This window comes from Lactuca sativa, chromosome 4 (assembly GCF_002870075.4).
Source record: "Lactuca sativa cultivar Salinas chromosome 4, Lsat_Salinas_v11, whole genome shotgun sequence".
In the NCBI taxonomy this organism is placed as follows: domain Eukaryota; kingdom Viridiplantae; phylum Streptophyta; class Magnoliopsida; order Asterales; family Asteraceae; genus Lactuca; species Lactuca sativa.
Window position 1 is genome coordinate 81,010,033 of NC_056626.2, and position 22,634 is coordinate 81,032,666.

Below are 22,634 nucleotides of genomic sequence, written 5' to 3' on the forward strand. Positions count from 1 at the left end.
TTTCAAAGTATGATAAGTTAATATGAAAAAATAACAAGAAAAATACAATTTTCAAAACATGATGTTTTAATATGAACTTTTTTGAAAGTTTAATGTAATTTTGTAATTTATAATGTCTTAATTGGTAAAAAAAATTGAAAATGTTGAAAATAGGGTGCAATTATTAAAGTATGATGACTTAATATGAAAATTTTGGAAGAAAAATGCAATTTTCAAAACATGAGGTCTTAATTTGAATTTTTTTTGTAAGTTTAATGCAATTTTGTAATGTATAAAGTATTAATTGGTAAAAAATTGAAAATTTTTAAAATATGATGCAATATTTAAAGTATGATGACTTGATATGAAAAAATTAAAAGAACAACGCAATTTTCAAAACATGATGTCTTATTATGAAAAATTTTGAAAATTTAATGCAATTTTGTAATGTATAATGTCTTAATAGGTAAAAAAATTGAAAATTTTGAAAATAAGATGCAATTTTAAAAGTATAATAACTTGATATGAAAAATTTAAAAGAAAAATACAATTTTCAAAACATGTCTTAATATGAAATTTTTTTGAAAGTTTAATATAATTTTGTAATGCATAATGTCTTAATAGGTAAAAAAAATTGAAAATTTTGAAAATAAGATGCAATTTTCAAAGTATGAAGACTAAATATGAAAAAATTAAAAGAAAAATGCAATTTTCAACACATGATGTCTAAATATGAAAATATTTGAAAGTATAACACAATTTTTCAATTTAAAATGTCTTAATTGGTAAAAAAATTGAAAATATTGAAATAAGATACAATTTTCAAAGTATGATGACTTATTACGAAAAAATTAGAAGAAAATTGCAATTTTCAAAACATGATGTTTAAGTATGAAATTTTTTTGAAAATTTAATGCAATTTTGTGATGTACAATGTCTTAATACGTAAAAAAATTGAAAATTTTAAAAATAAGATACAGTTTTCAAAATACGATGACTTAATATGAAAAAAAAAATTTAAAAATGCAATTTTTAAAGCATGATGTCTTTAATATGAAAAATTTTAGAAAGCTTAATGCAATTTTGTAATGTATAATGTCTTAATAGGAAAAAAAATTGAAAATTTTGAAAGTATAAAGCAATTTTCAACGTATGATGATTTTATATAAAAGATTAAAAGGAAAATGTAAATTTCAAAACATGACGTCTTAATATGAATTTTTTTTTGAAATTTAATGCAATTTTGCAATGTATAATGTCTTGATAGGTCAAAAAATTGAAAATTTTGAAAATAAGATGCAATTTTAAAAGTATAATAACTTGATATGAAAAATTTAAAAGAAAAATGCAATTTTCAAAACATGTTGTCTTAATATGAAATTTTTTTTGAAAGTTTAATACAATTTTGTAATACATAATGTCTTAATAGGTAAAAAAAATTGAAAATTTTGAAAATAACATGCAATTTTCAAAGTATGATGACTAAATATGAAAAAATTAAAAGAAAAATGCAATTTTCAAAACATGATGTCTTAATATGAAAATCTATGAAAGTATAATGCAATTTTTTAATATAAAATGTCTTAATTGGTAAAAAAATTGTAAAGGTTGAAAATAAGATGCAATTTTCAAAGTATGATGACTTAATATGAAAATTTTTTCAAGATTAATGCAACTTTGTTATGTGTAATATGTTAATAGGTAAAAAAATGAAAATTTTGAAAATAAGATGCCATTATTTCAAAGTATGATGACTTACTATAAGAAAAAATTAAAAGAAAAATGAAAATTTCAAAACATGATGTCTGAATATGAAATTTTTTGAAAGTTTAATGCAATTTTGTAATGTATAATGTCTTAATAGGTAAAAAAATTGAAAATAAGTTTTAATTTTCAATGTATGATGACTTGATATGAAAAAATTAAAAGAAAAATGCAATTTTCAAAAAATGTCTTAATATGAAAATTTTTGAAAGTCTAATGCAAATTTGTTATGTGTAATGTCCTAATTGGTAAAAATATTGAAAATTTTGAAAATAAGATTTAATTTTTAAAGTATGATGACTTGATATGAAAAAATTAAAGAAAAATGCAATTTTCAAATCATTATGTCTTAATATGAAACATTATGAAAGTTTAATGCAATTTTGTAATGTATAATGTCTTAATATGTGAATAAATTGAAAACTTTGAAAATAAAATGTAATTTTCAATGATGACTTGATATAAAAAAATTAAAAGAAAAATACAATTTTCAAAACATGATGTCTTAATATGAAAAAAAAAAAACTTAAAGTTTAATGCAATTTTGTTATGTGTAATGTCTTAATAGGTAAAAAAAAAATTAAAATTTTTGAAAAATAGATGCCACTTTTTCAAAGTATGATGACTTAATATAAAAAAATTAAAAGAAAAATGCAATTTTCATAACATGATGTTTGAATATGAAATTTTTTGAAAGTTGAATGAAATTTTGCAATGTATAATGTCTTAATAGGTAAAAAAAATTGAAATTTTTGAAAATAAGATTTAATTTTCAAAGTATGATGACTTAATATGAATAAATTAAAAGAAAAATGCAATTTTCAAAACATGTGTTAATATGAAAATTTTTGAAAGTCTAATGCAATTTTGTTATGTGTAATGTCTTAATTGGTAAAAAAATTGAAAATTTTGAAAATAAGATTTAATTTTCAAAGTATGATGACTTGATATGAAAAAATTAAAGAAAAATGCAATTTTCAAAACATGATGTCTTAACAAGAAACTTTTTGAAAGTTTAATGCAATTTTTTATGTATAATGTCTTAATAGGTAAATAAATTGAGAACTTTGAAAATAAGATGCCATTTTTTCAAAGTATGATGACTTAATATAAAAAAAATTAAAAGAAAAATGCAATTTTCAGAACATGATGTCTGAATATGAAATTTTTTGAATGTTTAACGCAATTTTGTAATTTATAATGTCTTAAATCTTAATTGGCAAAAAAATTGAAAATTTTGAAAATATGTTTCAATTTTCAAAGTATGATGACTTAATATGAAAAAATTAAAATAAAAATACAATTTTCAAAACATGTCTTAATTTGAAATTTTTTGAAAGTCTAATGCAATTTTGTTATGTGTAATGTCTTAATAGGTAAAAAAATGAAAATTTTGAAAATAAGATTTAATTTTCAAAGTATGATGACTTGATATGAAAAAATTATTGAAAAATGCAAATTTCAAAACATGATGTCTTAATATGAAACATTTTGAATGTTTAATGTAATTTTGTAATGTATAATGTCTTAATAGGTAAATAAATTGAAATCTTTGAAAATAAGATGTAATTTTCAATGATGACTTGATATTAAAAATTAAAAGAAAAATACAATTTTCAAAACATGATGTCTTAATATGAAAAAAAAAATTTAAGTTTAATGCAATTTTGTTATGTGTAATGTCTTAATAGGTAAAAAAAATAAAAATTTTGAAAATAAGATGCCATTTTTTCAAAGTATGATGACTTAATATAAAAAAAAATAAAAGAAAAATGCAATTTTCATAACATGATGTCAGAATATGAAAATTTTTGAAAGATGAATGCAATTTTGTAATGTATAATGTCTTAATAAGTAAAAAAATTAAAAATTTTGAAAATAAGATTTAATTTTCTAATTATGATGACTTAATATGAAAAAATTTAAAGAAAAATACAATTTTCAAAACATGTCTTAATATGAAAATTTCTGAAAGTTTAATGCAATTTTGTTATGTGTAATGTCTTAATAAGTAAAAAAAATTGAAAATTTTGAAAATAAGATTTAATTTTCAAAGTATGATGATTTGATATGAAAAAATTAAAGAAAAATGCAATTTTCAAAACATGAAGTCTTAATATGAAACTTTTTGAAAGTTTAATGCAAATTTGTAATGTATAATGTCTTAATAGGTAAATAAATTGAAAACTTTGAAAATAAGATGTAATTTTCAAAGTATGATGACTTGATATGAAAAAATTAAAAGAAAAATGCAATTTTCAAAACATGATGTCTTAATATGAAAATTTTTGCAAGTTGAATGCAATATTGTAATGTATAATATCTTGATAGGTAAAAAGACATTGAAAATTTAGAAAATAAGATATAAATTTTAAAGTACGATGACTTAATATGAAAACTTTTGGAAGAAAAATGCAATTTTCAAAACATGATGTCTTAATATAAAAAAAATTAAAGTTTAATGCAATTTTAAATGTATAATGTCTTCATTGGTAAAAAAAATTGAAAATTTTGAATGCTAATAACGGTATGACTTTCGAAAATGCAAGTTGCTAATTGTAAAAAAAAAACTAGAATGCTATAATAGAAAGATTTTTCAAAGTAAATGCATAGATGAGAAAAAAAAAGATTGATGTTTTCATGTTGGGAAAAAGGAAAAGTGAAAGTAGAATGCAAAAAATTGGATGATTTTTTAAAATGAAAGATGCTAATTGTAAAAAATTTAAAGTAGAATGGTATAATTAGAACATTTTTCAACGTAAATTCATAGAGGAGGGGAAAAAAAGTTTGATGCTTTCATGTTGTAAAACATACAAAAGTGAAAGCAAAATGTTTTAAAATGCAAACTGCTAAAGGTAAATTTTTAAAAGTAAATGAATAGACAGAAAAAAAATTGATGTTTTAATGTTGTAAAAAGTGAAAGTTCAATGATAAAAATGATATGATTTTTGAAAATGCAAGGTGCTAATTGTAAGAAAACTGAAACTAGAATACTATACTTGCAAGATTTTTAAAAGTAAATGTATAGATGTGAATTTTTTTTAGAAGTTTTCATGTTGTAAAAGAAAGAAAAGTAAAAATGGAATACTAAAAATGGTATGATTTTTGAAAATGCAAAGTGCTAACTGTAACGAAACTGAAAGTAAGATTTTTAAAAGTAATGCTTAGATAAGAAAAAAAAAAGTTTGATGTTTTCATGATGTAAAATAAAAATAAAAATAAAAGTGAAAATTGAAAGCTAAAAATGGTATGATTTTTGAAAATGAAAAGTGCTAACAAAAAGAAAACTGAAATTAGAATGATATAAGTGGAAGATTTTTGAGGGAAAAAAAGTTTGCTATAATCAGAAGATATTTCAAAGTAAATGCATAGATGAGGGGAAAAAAAGTTTGATGTTGTCAAGATAAAAATGGTATGGTTTTAAAAAATGCAAGGTGCTAAAAGTAAGAAATTAGAAAACTGAAATTAGAATGCTATAGTTGAAAAATATTGCAAAGTAAAATGCATAGATAAGAAAAGAAAAAGTTTGATGTTTTCATGTTGTTAAAGAAAGAAAAATGAAATTAGAATACTAAAAATGGGATGATTTATGAAAATGCAAAGGTGCTAATAATATGATAAGTAAAAGTAGAATGCTAAAATTTGAATTTTTTAAATGTAAAATGAATAAATGAGAAAAAAAAAGGTTTGTTTTCAGTTTGTAACAAAAATAAAATTGAAATTACAATGTTTAAAAAGGGCTTATTATTTAAAATGCAAGGTGCTAATAATATGAAAAGTGAAAGTAGAATGCTAAAACCTGAATTTTTTTCAAAGTAAAATCCATAGATCAGTAGAAAAAAAAGGTTTGTTGTTTCAATGTTGTAACAGAAAATATAATGCCAAAAATGGGATGTTTTTTGAAAATGCAAGGTGCTAATATGAAAACTTAAAGAAGAATGCTAAAAATAGAATATTTTTCATAGTAAAATGCATGTATGTGAAAAAAAAAGTTTGATGTTTAGATATCATAATAGAAATAAAAAGTGAAAGTATAATGTAAAAGTGGGATTATTTTTGAAAATGGAATGTCCAAAAAATAAGAAAGCTAAAAACTGAATGCTATAATTGGAAATTCTTTCAAAGTAAAATGTATAGATAAGAAAAAAGGTTTGATGTTTCACTTGAAAAAAAAAAGTATAATACTTAGATTTTTTATTGTAAAATGCATAGATGATAATAAATAAATAAAAAATTGATGTTTCAATGTTGTAAAAAAATGAAAATACAATGCTAAAAATAGAATATTTTTGAAAATGCAAGGTGTTAGTAATAAAAAACTAAAAGTAGAATGCTAAAATTACAATATTTTTCTCATGTAAAATACATAGATGGGGAAAAAAGTTTGATGTTTCAATGTTGTAACAGATAAAGAAAAAAAATACAATGCTAAAAAAGTAATATTTTTTAAAATGCAAGGTACTAATAATAAGAAAAGGGAAAATAAAATGTTTTAATTGGAAGACTTTTTAATGCAAAATGCATAGATTAGAAAGAAAAAAAAAAGTTTGATGGTAACTAACATCCAAGATCTCCATCTTAGAATACAATAATACTATATCTTCATATGATAAAACTTGCATGACATTGATGATGCATAATCATGAAGGAAATAAGATTAGGTGATGTTACCTCATACAAGCAAAGTTATCCAAGTTTTGTTTCTCTTCTTTCTATGTTGTTTGGAGTTCCCTTCATTTAGTTAAGCTTTCTGTAAAATGTCTAACTCCTCCAAGTGTAGTATATAAAGGGACTGGAATTCCCCCATCATCAATTCTTTTAGACAAGAAGCTTTATTATAGAATACAATAATACCATGATTATCTCTAAAAGAATTGGAATAAGGAGCTAATAAATAGATAAGCCAGGTTATTTGCATTATTAACATTAAACAACAAGAAAAATAGACTACAGGGATAAAAACAAATCAAGGATATGTTGCTCTCATATTTGTTAATCTTCATTAGTTTACAGGTTTCATGTAGAAGATTTATCTTTTAGACAGAGACAATATAATTTTCCATAAACATAGAGAGAGAAATCTGAGACATAATGAACATTAAAATCCTAGTTGGTGCAGTAAAATACCAAGGAATGGATCCCCTGAACCGGCATAACTGGTGCAGAAAAATATCCACAAATCGGTAAAACCCTAAAGCAAAAAATCACCAAAACATTTTACTTCTTAATTTATTCGCTTTAACACAAGAAATAGTGATCAATCGATGTTACCTGAACTATTGATCGTTATGATATTTCAATTCTCGGTAATGTGCAATAGAACTGTGTGAGATAAATGATCAAGTATAATACCACAGTCGACAGAATATATAATATCGAGCCCTTTCTCTAAAACAAAATTTCAATGCGTCGAAAGAAGAAGATGAAGAGAGAACAGTAACAGGAACGAGAAACTTACCGGAGTTAATCGTCGTTGAAAAAGGATGAGAAAGAGGCGGGAAATAATCGTCGTCGAAGTAATGAGAGAAAAGGCCTGATGAATTTTGAGGAAAGGGGAGGTATATATACGCTTCGTGGGGAGTAGCGTTGAAATTAGGTAGTTTCCTTTTTTCATTTTTTACCGTTGCACTATCTTAATTTTACATTTCTTTTCCATAAATACTTGATTAAAATCGTAATTTAGAAGAGATTTGAACAAGTAAATAGATAAAATAGTTAAATATTAAACATATGCTTCTGCTTTCGATTCATTATTTGTTTATTTTTATTTTTTTGCATGGTCCCTATTTTTTTTTTAAAACTTAATCGTCTAGTGGTTTGGTTTTGTTTTTTGGTTTAGTTCTAAAATAGTATTTTTTTTTTCCTTATTAATCTTTTTAAATTCATTTATTGTTTTTTATTTATAATTTCAAAAAATAAGTTAGGTCCACAACACCCCACACCCAACTAATCTCATTCCCAACGACTCATCTATTACAACCATCTACCGTTGTCGTAGACCTCGGACCGACAGTGCCCGCCACTAACCTCCTTTCACTCACCAAAACTAGAGGTGACAAAAATTGACATGACACGAAACCCGACATGAAATAAAGGGGTTTGGGTAAGATATTTTAACCCGCTTAAATAAACGGGTTGACACGACACGAAAATTAAACAAGTAAGGTTAGGGTTGAGAATTTCAACTCGAATATGACTCGTAAATGACCTGTTTATTTATATGCAAATTTTTTGAATTATTTAAATAAACTAGAAAGATACAAAACCAAAACCATAAGTAAAAGAAAACCTTCGAATTGAGTCGTTTGGTAATGTTGAAATGACTTAGCCGTCTAGATCAATACTTAATTTTAGTTTTTTCATTCTCTCCCAAACTACCCAGTCTCTTTCACCACCCTCACATCCTTGCGACTTTTTCATCCGCCTCCCCAACTCCCACTCTTTTAATTTTGTCATCTGAACTTGCTATGACTTCATCTATTCTGCCTCCAAACTATTAGTTTTTCCTCTCCGCCTACTCAACTCCTACTCTTTTAACATGCTCAATCTTTTAACCTCACATGACACGATATATTTCAAGGTATATCCCTAACCTGAAACCTGACACGAACTCAACATGAAAATAAACGGGTTGACACGACACGACACATTAATTAAATAGGTCGGGTTAGGGTCAAGCAATTTCAACCCGTTTAGTGTTTCGACACGACACGATTGCCACCTCTAACCAAAACATCGTTGATAAGCACATCTATAGCCATGATCCATCAGTGATCTGCATCGAAACCACATCTTTACTCTGTTATTTATAGTTGCCTCTGAAAGTCCAAGTTCATATTGAGTTAATCGAAATAATCTCTCGGAACACAAAAGTTTGGATGATATAGATACTATTTCTCCTAGTAATAGTTGTCAATGAGTTGGATTAAGTCATTTTCAGTTTGATATGTTTAATTAAACAGGTTAAGAAATCTCAACCCAATTTAACATGTTTAAGTAGCATATTAAGATTTTCCAACTCAACCCAACCTTTTTATTAAATGGGTTAAAATCAGGTTGATATGTTTATTATTTTTCTTAGCCCAACATATTTAATAAATAGGTAGATAAACTTCGACTCATATGCTTGTTCTACTACTTGTTGAATTGCACACAAAGGCACGTTTTATAACATCAAGTTACTGATGCGTTTTCGTGCAGTCAATGCACAACCAACTCATATCTCTAGGTTTGAAGACTTATATGATATTACCGTCTCACGATCACTCGAGATAAATTCCATAAAGTGATACAAGTGAGCGTGGGTTTACTCCAATACTCATAACTTATGAGCACTCATGAATGTTGCAGCAACCATTGCTATGTCTAAACACATTTCGCCATCTACAATCCCAATTCATGACAATCTTGATTCATACTTACTTCCGACGTATGACCGACTCTGGAGAGTTTGAATAAATTTATTATTCTAGAAGTCAAAACATGCAAAACTGGAACAATAGTAAATAATTGACAATGATAGCAACACCTTACTTATAAATAAATCACAACTTTTATTCATCATCAAACGCCGATTACATTTTACAAGTTTCAGAAATAACTATCTAATATGTAAAACTAATATCGTCCTTCAGCCCGATGCGCCTCGCATGCTGCAAATGCTTAACCCTCGTCAGACCCTTTGTAAGGGGATCCGCAGGGTTCTCATCTGATGATGCCCTCTTTGCCACAAGTAGTCCTTCTTCTATCTTGTGTCTTATGAAGTGATATTTTCTGTCAATGTGTCGGGATCTTCCATGATCTCTTGGTTCCTTGGCTAAGGCAACCGCACTAATGCTGTTACAGAAAATCTCCATAGGCTCCTTAATAGCTGGTACAACTCCAAGGTCTCCGGTGAAGTTCTTCAGCCATATCGCCTCCTTTTTCGCTTCACCTGCTGCTATGTACTATGACTCACAATTCGAATCAGCTACTGTCTCCTGTTTGGAACTCTTCCAAGTGATTGCCCCTCCATTTAGGGTAAAGACCCAACCCGACTGAGAGCGGAAGTTATCTCTGTCAGTCTGAAAGCTAGCATCACTATACCCCCAATACTCTCAAGTCATAACTTCCACCAAGGGTAAGGATCCAATCCTTAGTCCTTCGTAGGTACTTGAGAATATTCTTTACCGCGGTCCAATGAGCTTTGCCATGGTTCCCCTGATATCTACTGACCATTCTCAAAGCAAAGGCCACATCAGGACTGTAACATCCTAAATTACAGAAGTATGAGTGAAGGGCTTAAAATGTAAATTAAGGAAGCTACTCGACGAGTATGTATGCTACTCGTCGAGTTGGAGCGGGATTTAATCGCGAGTTAAGTGGCCAACTCTCCGAGTCGGAAGCTGTAATCGACGAGTTGGTGCTGGAATGAGAAAACCCTAATCTCGAGGGTTGCACCCTGTTTAAAGGACTTTATGTCCTTTTCTCAGCCTCCTTATTTCACTTGAGAACCAGAAGACCCTAATCTCGTGTGTGTGTGAGGCCTTTGGAAGGAGATTGAAGCTTTGGAAGTTGTCTTTTGTGGAAGAAACTTGGAGATCAAAAAGGGCGTGCATCAAGGGAGTGGTGTAGATCTAGAATCTACTTCAGTTTGGGCACATCTTGGAGGTAATAAGCTGTTACCTTCACTCTTTTGCATCTAGATCTATACATGAGAGAGATTTGGGACCATTTTGGGTGTGTTTGAGACCTATTTCGGGTTTCGAGTTAGATCTGAGGTTGCTACTACAGATCTAGACTTGTGTTGGTCCAGAATGTCATAAAGCATAAGTCAATGAGTTGTTGGTGAAGCCCCTTTGTCTAAAACCCAAGCCCTGGAGTGATTTGGACCTTTAACTCCTTGTTTTCACGTAAAGTTTGCAACTTTACGTAGGGGTTATGCCCTAGAAGAGTGGATCTACATTTTGGAGCCCCTACATGGCTCGAAAAGCCCCTGTATGGATGAAGAACTGAAGGGACTTAGCGAGTCGCATAGGTGGACTCGGCGAGGCATATGAGGATGGGCATGGACTCGACGAGTTGGAAGAACAACTCGGCGAGTCTGTTGAAGATTGCCTTGGACTCGGCGAGTCTATTCTTGGACTCGGCGAGTTAGGTCGCAGAACCCCAACCTCTTGTGGTTAAACTTCGGACCAGTGAGTCAGTTGGCGACTCAGTGAGTTGGACAGGACGAAATTCAGAGATCGTTGAACTCGACGAGTCTTGGGGCGACTCGGAGAGTTGAGTCGTGTTATGGGAGTTTTTTTTAGTATAAGAACTCGACGAGTTGATGGGTTGACTCGGCGAGTAGAGTCAATCAGGAAGGTTGACTTTTGCAAAGACTTTGACTTTGACCTGTTTGACCTTCAGGGGTGTTATGTATTTTGGATATTTATGTCATGGTCCATTGATGGCATCAGGTGTTGGATTTTGGATCAGTGCCTTGGGCCAGTGCTTTCATGGTTCAGTTCGACAGTTGCAAGGTGAGTTATCCTCATTATATCAATAGGGTCTAAGGCACCAAATCCGGCCATTTTAGTTGTTATCTTGGTTACAGTATGCTACATGTGGTTATGATATGTTAGATCGGTACCCGGTAGACAGTATGTTGTCATGCTCTTATGATCCATTAGGATTAGTATGTTAGTGACCTGGTTAGGTCGGTGTTTTGGTTATGAGAGATTACTATGATCGATGATCTGTGAGATAGTTATATCTGATATTTGTACCTGTACTGTTTGATGTGCTTATTGATCTGTTTAGATTGGCATCCTGGTAATTAGGACAATATTATGTTAGTGACCTGGTTTAGGTCGGTATCCTGGTATATAGGATGATGTTATGTTAGTGACCGGTTAGGTCGGTATCCTGGTTAGGATGTTGCTATGCTTTATGATCTGGTAGATCGATTTTTTTGTCTATCGGTTGTAATGTGATTACCTGTTATATGTGCACATGGTTATTTGCTTGATGTTTGTGTTGAGGCGGTCTTCTTTTGTGCTGAAGGCCAACATACCCTACGAGCGGTCCGGATAGATTATAGGCATGTATGGCGGTCCAGTCATACCGAAAGCTCGGGATAGATCCAAATAGACTGAGGTCCCGGTGCGGGCGGTCCAGTCATACTGTAGAGTCATAGGGTGGACCAGATGGACTGAAGGCCTGTTGAGGGCGGACCAGTCACACTGCAGACTTAAGAGGCATGGTTGTTCTGTATTGTGATATGATATGATATGATTATGGTTGTATGTGGTTGGTATTTTGGGGGAAACTCACTAAGCTTTCGGGCTTATAGTTTCAGTTTATTGTTTCAGGTATACTAGGAGATCGTGGCAAGGCAAATGCGTGATCGTACCGCTCCTCATATTTCATGATTTTGTGATTTGGTTTTGGGGATACTCTGATGTTTAAACTATTTTGAAAACAAGTTGTATAACTTAATGGTTTTTGAATGGGTTAAAATGTTTTAAATTGGCTTGAATTTTTATGGGTGTTACAAGTTGGTATCAGAGCCTTGGTTTGAGTGAATTAGAGGAACATTCGTGTGACTTCAGTCTCAAATCAAGAAAAGGTTTTCAAAATGAATTCTCAAATGGTTTTCAAAATAAATAAAAGATGATGCGAAGTGTACGATCAGCCGGAGCCAGTAAGTAAACCTCAAAATACCATACTGTTATTTGATATGGTGATATGTTAGAAAAGCATGCTAATACTAGACTAGGGATCTTCAGGAATTGCATGATAGAATTGTTGGATTAATGTCTAAGTCCATAACTATAATTGGTAATACTTGACCCGACCCAGCATGGTCCATTTGGGTTGCATACCATCATGCACTTGGATAGACTATAATGAGAGAAATAAGACACTTATGGTTATTAATATATTATAAGTTCTAGTATATTAATAATAAGAATAATAAGATTATTTAATTAGTATTGATCAAGAATTAATCTAGGATTAATTAAGTGATCAAAAGAAGACTAATTAAATATATGGGTTGATTGTGTAAATCATCCATACTTGTATAGTGGGCTAATGCTCCATGGATAATCAAGTTGGGCTAATGCTCCATGGATAATGCTCCATGGTGTATTTGTACCCTTGGATCATGGAAATGAAAGGCCATGTCAATTAGGGTTTACATGGTGTAACCCTAACTATATAAGCATCTTATTCTTGACCAAAATCGGCCACTAGAGTGTGAAGAAAAAGGGCTAGCCGATTTCATGAGTTGTAGAATTCTCTCAAGTTATTCTAAGTGTTTTGGTGATTGTGATTCCATTTGAGGCTTCCACACTATTGGAGCTAGGCACTCAAGCTTCATAAAGACTTTCTACATCAAGAGGTATGTATTCTATCTTGTTACATTCATTGTTTTTGTATGCTAGATTAGGATAATACCTTGGAAGTTCTTATTTGCATGTATAATAGAGAAAACATTCGATCCAAGGTATTTAGGGTTGCATGTACACTTAGGAGTGTTAGAATGCTCAAAACCCAACAGTGGTATCAGAGCCTAGGCTTGTTTTCTTGTTATACCTGCAATAGAAGCTGAAAAAACGAATTTGGTGCTGTCTGATCATCTGACTCGGCGAGTCCATCAAAGGACTCGGCGAGTCCATGCCTAAAATGTGATCAATTCGATCCAACTCGCCGAGTTGGTTCATGCACTCGACGAGTTGGACCCCCAGACAGCATATTTTCGAGTTTTTTTTGGCTAGAAATGGACTAGGAACATTACCCTAAGTTGTTTTTGAACTTATAAACTTGCTTTTGATGTGGTAATGTTCATGCTAATCCAATTTCAAAGATAACTGTCAATAGATTCATGTTTTGTATTAGTTTAAGGTTTAGACTAATTACATGAAAAAGTTTGATTTGAATTATCTTGTTCTTATGAGTTGCTTAGATTAATAGAAAGGTTAATTGAAATAGTTGTTTTCAATCCATTTTAATCTAAGAGTTGAGTATAAAATGTGTTTGTGTAACTTGTCCTCAAGTTACATGAAGAGTCACATTAAAGACTCATAAAATTCATAAAAGTTGGCAATGGTTACAAAATGAAGAGTCTTGTGTCATTGAATAATTTTTTTTATGACTCCATAACTTGTCCTCAAGTTATGGAAGTTCAAGAGTCACTTCATTAAAGAAAAATATGTAACCATAATTAAATCCATAAGTTATAAAATAAAGAAAAAGTTAGTTCTTTTATTAGTTTAAAGTCTTCCATAACTTGTCCTCAAGTTATGGAACTTGAAGAGTTTTTGGATTAAAACTACTTTAAACACATAAGTTATGGAATTAATTAGTTTTGAATAGTTTCAAAACTTGCCCTCAAGTTTTGGAATTTGAAAAGTTTTCCTTATGAATACTTTAATTCCAAGTTAGCCCTTAGAATTTTAAAAGTTAAAATTCAACCCTTATACTTTATAATATTATAAGTTAATAATATATATATGTATAAGAGTAAAGTCAGTCTTACCGCTAGTACGCCTCATTCACGAAGCCGGTCTATAAGGTGGGTATAAGGTTGTTGCCTATAAAATGGCAACTTAATGGGTGTCCACTCTCACCCACCGCTTGCTTGACTGGTGGAGGGTCGTTAGCCGAACGGGTTTGACAGGACTATAATTATCCCTTCATTAAAAGTATTAATGATAAATACTAAGTAACTAAACTCTTAATAATACCCAATCTTAGTTACTTAGGAAAAATGTGAATAAGGTGCTAATCCATGAAATTATACTTTGCACTTTGTTTAAGTCGGTTAGTGGAGCGTGTTTGGTTAACCGGCACACTAACGCGTATTTAACAAGGTAGGCAAAGGGTAACTTAATGTTTATCATAGTATCGATGGAGCGTGTGTGGTTAACCAGCACATCGATTAAGGGGTAAACACTTAAGGGTACCAAGTAATTTGCATGGTTACTTCACACCTTGTTTTGTGATCCTCGGCATCCCAGTCACAAAACCTGAAGGGCACACTCGAGATTGAAACATGCCTTTGAACAGTTCAATGAATCTCAAAGATCTAGGAGTTTCAAAACCAATTAAAACCTAATAATACATTTCGTTTATCTTGGTGGAAATTGGTGAATCGTCATTCACCTACCTTCAAATATTTTATAGCTTCGATTACGGCATACCTCTTCTAAGTTATAAAATAGTTTGTTGGGTCCTAGCCTTAATATTTCATATTGGGTGTCATATTAAGGACTTTAAATCAACTATCTTGAATATCTCCCAAAAGATGTCTGGTTTAGGCACCTATGATCTTCCCAAATCTCTTGAAACAAGGTTTCCTAATGAAGATGATGTCCCATGGATATCATACTTCTTTCTCCTCCTCCAACTATTCTCCCTAACCCACAAGTTCTTGAAAAGTTTAAGGTCACTCAAGCCCTATTGGCAAGGCAAGGTCTAGGTGTGAACACATCTTGGAGATGTAGTTACATATTGACAAGCCGGGAGAGTTGGGTGTCAAAGTCTTAAGAAAGTTGGTGGTTCAATCACTTTCTAAGTCACATAGTGAGTTCCTTTGGGACACCTATGAAACAGACTATGACAAGACCCTTAATGATCTTATCTATTTGCTAAGATCAACTTCCTAAAACTTTATGGACATTGACAATGATGACATTGGACATCTAGTAAAGCTCTCTCTTCCTAATGGAAAGGGATCGGCCATAGTCAACTCGGTTGACCAAATGGTAAAGAGAAAAGCTAAGTCTGTGATAGTCTCGTGTACCATTATCAAAGGGTCCATATGTTTATATTGCCAAAGGAAGGGGCATTGGTTGCGAAGCTGCCAAATTTATCTAAGGATGTTGAAGTCAATAAGTTTGACTCTACTTCAGGTAAAGTCCACTATCTAACTCTGCTAAGTTTCTATTCTGAGATTCTTGATACATGATGTGACTGGGTCACATGGTGATGTTTAAGAATCAAAGAAAAGTGAAGAAACTTAAAGAAAGAATATGCTGAATCTGATCGCATAGATGGATTTCTATCGCGTAGCTTGAAGATCGGATTCTTGAGCTACTTCTTAGGAGTTATGAGATATTGCTTAGGAATAGATAACAACAAGTTTTCATATGGATTGTAAGGATAAGTTTTTTCGCAAAGTTTTAAAATAATAGAAAATTTTTGATTTTATTTATTTTAAAATATCCTTACAATGGCATTTGAGGAAAAATTGTTGCTTATATGATTCCATTAATAGCAAGAGTGGAAATATGAAATTGATTCTTTCATTTGTGGTAATGTCTAAATTTACCAAATAAGGAAAGATTCTCATCACCCAAGTTTCAATTGGACCGGAACTTGGAATCATGCAAGTTGTATAGCATGATGAATGAGAACTTTCAAGTTTTGGAAAATTAAGACTAATTACTTATTCACATGGATGTGTGAGTCAAGTAAAGGACTAAGGGATCGAGTACACATTCTTGTGCACTGATTAAGTCCACCACAAAAGTTTGATAAGACTATTCGTCATAGTTTACTAAAGCTCAGTAAATATGATTATACTTACAAGCTTAAGTGTAACTCTGAGACATTGGAAAAGGTTCCAATATATGGCAGAGCGAATAAGAAGAATCAAATAAGGCAGAAGGATAAAAGTTTCTCAAATCTGAAAAGATGGGAGAGTACTTTAGTATCAGTTTTGTGATCATCTTAATGATTAAGAAACCATAGCACAATTAGTTCTCTAAGGATGTCTTAGTGCATTCTTATGACTAAGAAGAGGCATCTTGAATTGTTGAAATGGTTAAATCAAGAAGATGAGTCATACTTCGTTCCAATACAAGTCTTAGAGTCATACTCCAAGATTGTAACTTGAGTGACATGTCTTAAAGAAGGTTTAAAACACTTGTCAAATGTAAGAGTAAAAGTTTTCTACTCTTGTACATTTGAAATTGGTAAGTTGCGATGTTTTGGATAAAACAAAGACCAACTAAGGCCAATGTTGTGAAGTGTTTGTCTTGATTAGAATCCGCACTATCTCTTGGATGTTTGACAAGGGAGTCTTATAGGTCAAGAGGACAGTGGGAGTCTTAAAGGTCTTGAAAGTCTCAAGAACTAATCAAGAATAAAACCTGAAGTTCTTCACTAGCACACGACTTGAGGTTTACAATCTATCGTGTCGACATATTCTGTGCCCATTCCAGTAAGTTGGCTATGCATATGAGTTCTTAGAGTTCTCAATTTGTTGCACAACAACTTGGAAGCAATGGTAGGCCCTTGAGCTGCTAGGTGGCAAGAAATTAAGATTGAGTTCAGTCCATATGAGTTTGGGTTTGTCATTATCCTTGTCTTGTGACTATGATTTTGACCATTCACATGGATAAGAACACATACACCAGTAAATCTAAGTGTCATAAGGTTTCTCTCCGATTCATGAAAATGATGGTGAGGAAACACTTTCACTAAGTAGATTTTATCTAGATAGTAATTGTGATATTTGCATTCTCAAAGTCGTTAGTGGAGCGTGTGTGGTTTACTGGCACACTAACCTGGACTTGTGAGAAATGGCAAAAAGGTCTAACCATTATGATTACGACATACCTCTTCATAATTGTTTAGACACACAAGTGTGCTATCTAAGGGAAGGTGTATGATTTTGATAAGGTTTTATCAAAACAATCTAGTATCAGAAATCTGAACTTTGGTAAGAAAGTCAATGAAGTATTGATTTCTAGAAGTCCAGGTGATTTCTGAGAACATGTCAAAGCTAGTGGGAGCATAAGTGTTATGCTAATAATCATCATGTTAGTGGGAGCATGATAATTATGATAAGTATTGCAAGCTAGCAATGTTAATTATAGAAAACAAAAGGTTTCAATTGGGAAAAGGTTGTTTTGCTATAATTAAGGGAGAGGAAATTATACTTCATCTCAAATCTATAAGCTTAGATAGTGAGGTTTTAATCATTTAGTCAAGGATATATATATGAATTTCATGTTGGAATGGCTCAACATAAGGAAATTTTGTATACGGGTCCATTATTTGCGTTCTAAAATTCGATTATGATTATGGCATCCCTTTTCATAATCTGAATTATGAGAACTTGGAAAATAGAAATGGAAATGTTATAGCAAAAGACTGGTTTAGTCTTTATGTGAGACATCCTGAATCGTGTCCCATATGCTTCGGATATAGGATCGATTACATGTGCTATATTCATCCTTTCTAAAATTTTCTAAATGCCTGGGGCATTAAGAAGGGAAAAGGTTTAGAACTGGATATGACTAAAAGGATTAAACAATTGTCGAGGACAATCTAAGGTTTACCAAAGATTGGTTGCTCAAGGACAGTTGGAAGTATAGTGATAATTCTGGAAGGACCATATTGACATAGTCTGTAAGGAGGCAACTCTTGTTCAGAAGTGATAGTCAAAATGGAATCTAGAAATGTTTCAAAGTTAGAAATTTCAATCTGTATAAGATTAAGGAAACTTAATGCAAGAAGGATATTTCCAAGGAGTTGATCTCCTTTGGAATACTCTGTAATGATTGTTGCCAAGTCTTTGTGAGTTTGTGCATAATCGTTATAGGAGGATCAATGCATATAAGTTTAGAATCTAACAGATTTCGGTAAATGGCATGAATTTGGAATTCTTGCATTTGCAGTAAGGATTTGGGAGTGTGAAAAGAGAATCATTGAAGTTATGTTCAATTGATCTAGTTCAAAAAGTAAAGATCATAGACAAACATAGTATGCATACTTGGTGTATGGCATGACTAGTGTTTAGAAAACATAGTGTACATGCTTGGAGCATGGGACAACTATTGTTTTAAATTCAAGAATAAAGTTGATAGCTGAAACAGTATACAATGAATAATGTGTAATCATATGGTGATAAATAAAAGGTGTTTTATTTATGTTCAAAGGGTTGATACCATATTGGATTCAATTATTATTGTGTTTCATTTTTCATGTTTTGACTTCCCGAATAAACTGGGTTATTCTTCCGGAATGACTAAGTTATTCAAACCATCCACAGTCGGTCATATGTTGGAAGTAGATATGAATTAAGACTGTCATGGGTTGGCTTGTAGAGGTCTAAGGTGTTGGACAAAGGGCTACAACACTCATGAGTGCTCATAAGTTCTGAGTATTGGATTCAACCCGCGCTCATTGGAATCACTTCATGGATTTTATCACGAGTGATCATGAGACGATAATATCTTATATTCTTCAAACCTAGAGATATGAGTTGTTACTATGAGTTGATAGTACATTGATTGCAAAAAAACGCATTTGGTAACTCGGTGCTATAAAACGTGCCTTTGTGTATGATTCAACAAGTAGTAGAACAAGCCATATGAGTCGAAGTTTATCCGTTCCTTTTACCTTCGGGATAAAAGCGATATCTGTGGGCCCCTCGATGATTTGATGATGACAAATGGAAGTGCTCGGCCGGGCCAGGACTGATTTGATTTGTTTAATTAGTCAGTCGTCTTAAATCGCAAATCGGGAAACAACAAATGGACAGAGAGAATGATTATAATCCATGTCTCAGTCCATATGATATCTAGAATGGAGGAATATATGATCCCTTATCTAATGGACAAGTCATTGACAAAGGTCAGAGTTCATCTACAAGGTCAGAGTTCGACAGAAGCTTTTGAGAGCTACGATTGCCAGTTGGTTCCTGAAGTCATACGCAATAATAGTTTTAGACTTATCCAAGTGGGAGACTATTGGATTAATGTCTAAGTCCATAACTATAATTGGTAAGACTTGACCCGACCCGGCATGGTCCATTTGGGTTGCATACCATCATGCACTTGGATAGACTATAATGAGAGAAATAAGACACTTATGGTTATTAATATATTATAAGTTCTAGTATATTAATAATAAGAATAATAAGATTATTTAATTAGTATTGATCAAGAATTAATCTAGGATTAATTAATTGATCAAAAGAAGACTAATTAAATATATGGGTTGATTGTGTAAATCATCCATACTTGTATAGTGGGCTAATGCTCCATGGATAATCAAGTTGGGCTAAAACCCATAGGATGGTCCACGGATGCTCCATGGTGTATTTGTACCCACGGATCATGGAAATGAAAGGCCATGTCAATTAGGGTTTACATGGTGTAACCCTAACTATATAAGCATCTTATTCTTGACCAAAATCGGCCACTAGAGTGTGAAGAAAAAGGGCTAGCCGATTTCATGAGTTGTAAAATTCTCTCAAGTTGTTCTAAGTGTTTTGGTGATTGTGATTCCATTTGAGGCTTCCACACTATTGGAGCTAGGCACTCAAGCTTCATGAAGACTTTCTACATCAAGAGGTATGTATTCTATCTTGTTACATTCATTGTTTTTGTATGCTAGATTAGGATAATACCTTGGAAGTTCTTATTTGCATGTATAATAGAGAAAACATTCGATCCAAGGTATTTAGGGTTGCATGTACACTTAGGAGTGTTAGAATGCTCAAAACCTAACAAGAATTGTTTGATTTCATGATGCCTATTAGCCTAGGGTTTTCCTTATATGAGATTGACATCCTTATTGTAGTTGTTTAGTGTATGCATCACGGTTGTGCATAATCAAGATCTTATAGCCTGAGAATGTTTGATTCGACCTTAGGGTAGAATTGGATATTCGAAAGTCTATCGGGTCCAGCATTATGTGTGGCTAGTATACACTAATGATGTAGGGTTGGTGGAAGTTTCATGGATTGGGTGGGTAGTGAGAGGCTGGAAGGCCAGTTATGAGATGTTTAACACTCCTCTAGGAGTGAGGATTTAAGCGCTCGCTATATTATTGTATATTGTTAGGGCGTTGTGATGATACTTGAGACAAATATGGGTAGGTGTGGAAGGTAGTATGGGCCCGTACTACTGAGAGCACAGGACCCATACGCGTAGCAAGGAAGTCACAACCCCTAGGGTTGGGTTTTGGAGTTGTTTCCCTGTCATTATATGGGTTATTAGAGATCTTTTGGTGTATTGCCAGAATGGTGGTCACGAGACATCTTGTGACCAGATCCATGTTAGGATCGGGAGCTGGCAGCTAGGATAGGCCAGCATTGTCAGAGGATCGCGTCAGGGAGATCCTCCGGGAGGAGACGATCAAGATTGTTCGGGGATAAATTCCGAAGATGATTGGGTCTTTCAAGAGCGCCATGGTGGAGTATTTTGTCGAACGTCATGCAAACATTGCTGATACAGTTGCCACGGCAGCTTTGGCAGCTGTAACGACGGCAAGGGGAGGAGCTGGTCGAGCTTCTTAGTTTTGGGACATATTCTGATGAGCAGAGTGTTGCAGTTATTTAGGATCAGGAATATGATCGGTACTCGTTATATTCCGCGGGTGGAGCAGGAGAGGTTAGCACGAAAGTTATAGATTTGAGGCTCGGGGGTTTGCTCGAGGTCAGGATATGGGTTGTGGGAACTCCGGAAAGGAGTGATGATTATGTTTAGCTAGGGTTTTGCAGCTGGAAGTGAAATGGTTAATTGATGGGTTGGACCATCGTTTTGTAGGGCAATGATTGCGCCCTCTCAGTTTCCGAGCTCGAAGGAGTAAGCAGGCTTGTGACCCCAGGATCAAGTGTATTCCAGCTCGGGGTCAGTCGGTTGTAGGAATAGGCAACATTATTTCAGCGCTGGTGAGCTCAGGACGGTCGGCATGGCATAAGTGTTTGTGAGGTCCGGTTTTCCTTGGATCTCTTATATCAGATGGAAAGGATTGATTGTACGATCTATTGCCCTTTTGGGACTGTAGACTATGTCTTGGGAGTGGTTTGTAGCCTGGTTTAGGGTAGAGGTTGTTTCAGCTGCTGCCATTCAGCTGTGGGTGTTTGAGCTGGTGAGTGAGTCAGGGTGTGAACCCTGAAGAGAATGATTTCTAAAGCCCGAGAGCAGGAAGCTGGTTTGGAACACCTTTGGAAAAAGGGTTTTGTGTGGGAGGCCTGCAAATGGGGTCCCACAAAAAAGGGTTATTCATCATTTTCAGGATTCAGTGGTTAGCAACCGTTAGTGAGTGACGGACTAAAGCGCCAAGAGAAGTAACTCGTTGTCGAGGTATTAGATGGAGCATCTATTTGGTGGTCTTCAGGACGTGAGTGTGGAGTCATTCACGCATTAGTGGCTGTCGGTTTCACTGGGATTCAGGAAGTGATCATCTGGTTCTTAGAAGTGTGTGATGATTCGGTTTAGCTAGCAATGGAACACTAGTGGGAAAGAGTTGGTTGTCATCGGATAAATCGTTGGGAAGTGAAGGGAATTGACAATCCTCTAATTTTCATGTATTATAAAGGCTTAGTTGAATCTAAGTGGGGGAGTGTTACCCCGAGATGCTGAAGTGGGAAAGGTTTTGGAACGGGGATAAGTTTCACAACCCGACAGGGAGAATGGAGGCCCTATTGGCCGCTTAGTTTGAGGGTTGTGTTGATTGGGGGTTCGACAAAACTCCCCAGCATAAGAACACATCTTCTGGATGCTTGATAGCAGAAGTTAGGGAACCAGGTTGGGGTCCTAGTCAAGAATCGAGTTCAGCTCGAGTTTTCAGTCGAGGGTGTGCTCGATTCTGAGGGTTTTGGATTGATAGATTGAGGGTTTTGTTAGATGCCGGGGCTCAGCAGTGCTTTCAGCGCGGGAGTGCGGGTTAATTAGCATGTATGGTAGACACGCAGGCCAGGGAACAGACCTCGGATTTCTGGGAAGGTGGACGATCGACTAAAGGCCTGGTAGGGCGGTCCAGTCATGCTGAAGACTATGTTTCTATTTGTAGATCTATGTTCGGGTATTGAGTAGGCTGCTACACTTTAGCACTCGATAGGTCTGTTCCACGTATTGAGCATGCTGCTAGAGTAGGCTGAGGACTCCGTTGTATCTTGGTTG

General features: G+C 33.1%; 1 long non-coding RNA gene across 1 annotated transcript; it reads right to left on the minus strand.

The window, feature by feature from the left end:
- Positions 1–6,699: 6,699 nt before the first annotated feature.
- Positions 6,700–8,065, minus strand: LOC122197664 (uncharacterized). The gene is made up of 2 exons (XR_006191286.2): positions 7,015–8,065; positions 6,700–6,934 (listed from the first exon to the last, which is right to left on the minus strand). It is a non-coding gene; the product is annotated as an uncharacterized LOC122197664 (long non-coding RNA).
- Positions 8,066–22,634: the final 14,569 nt, after the last annotated feature.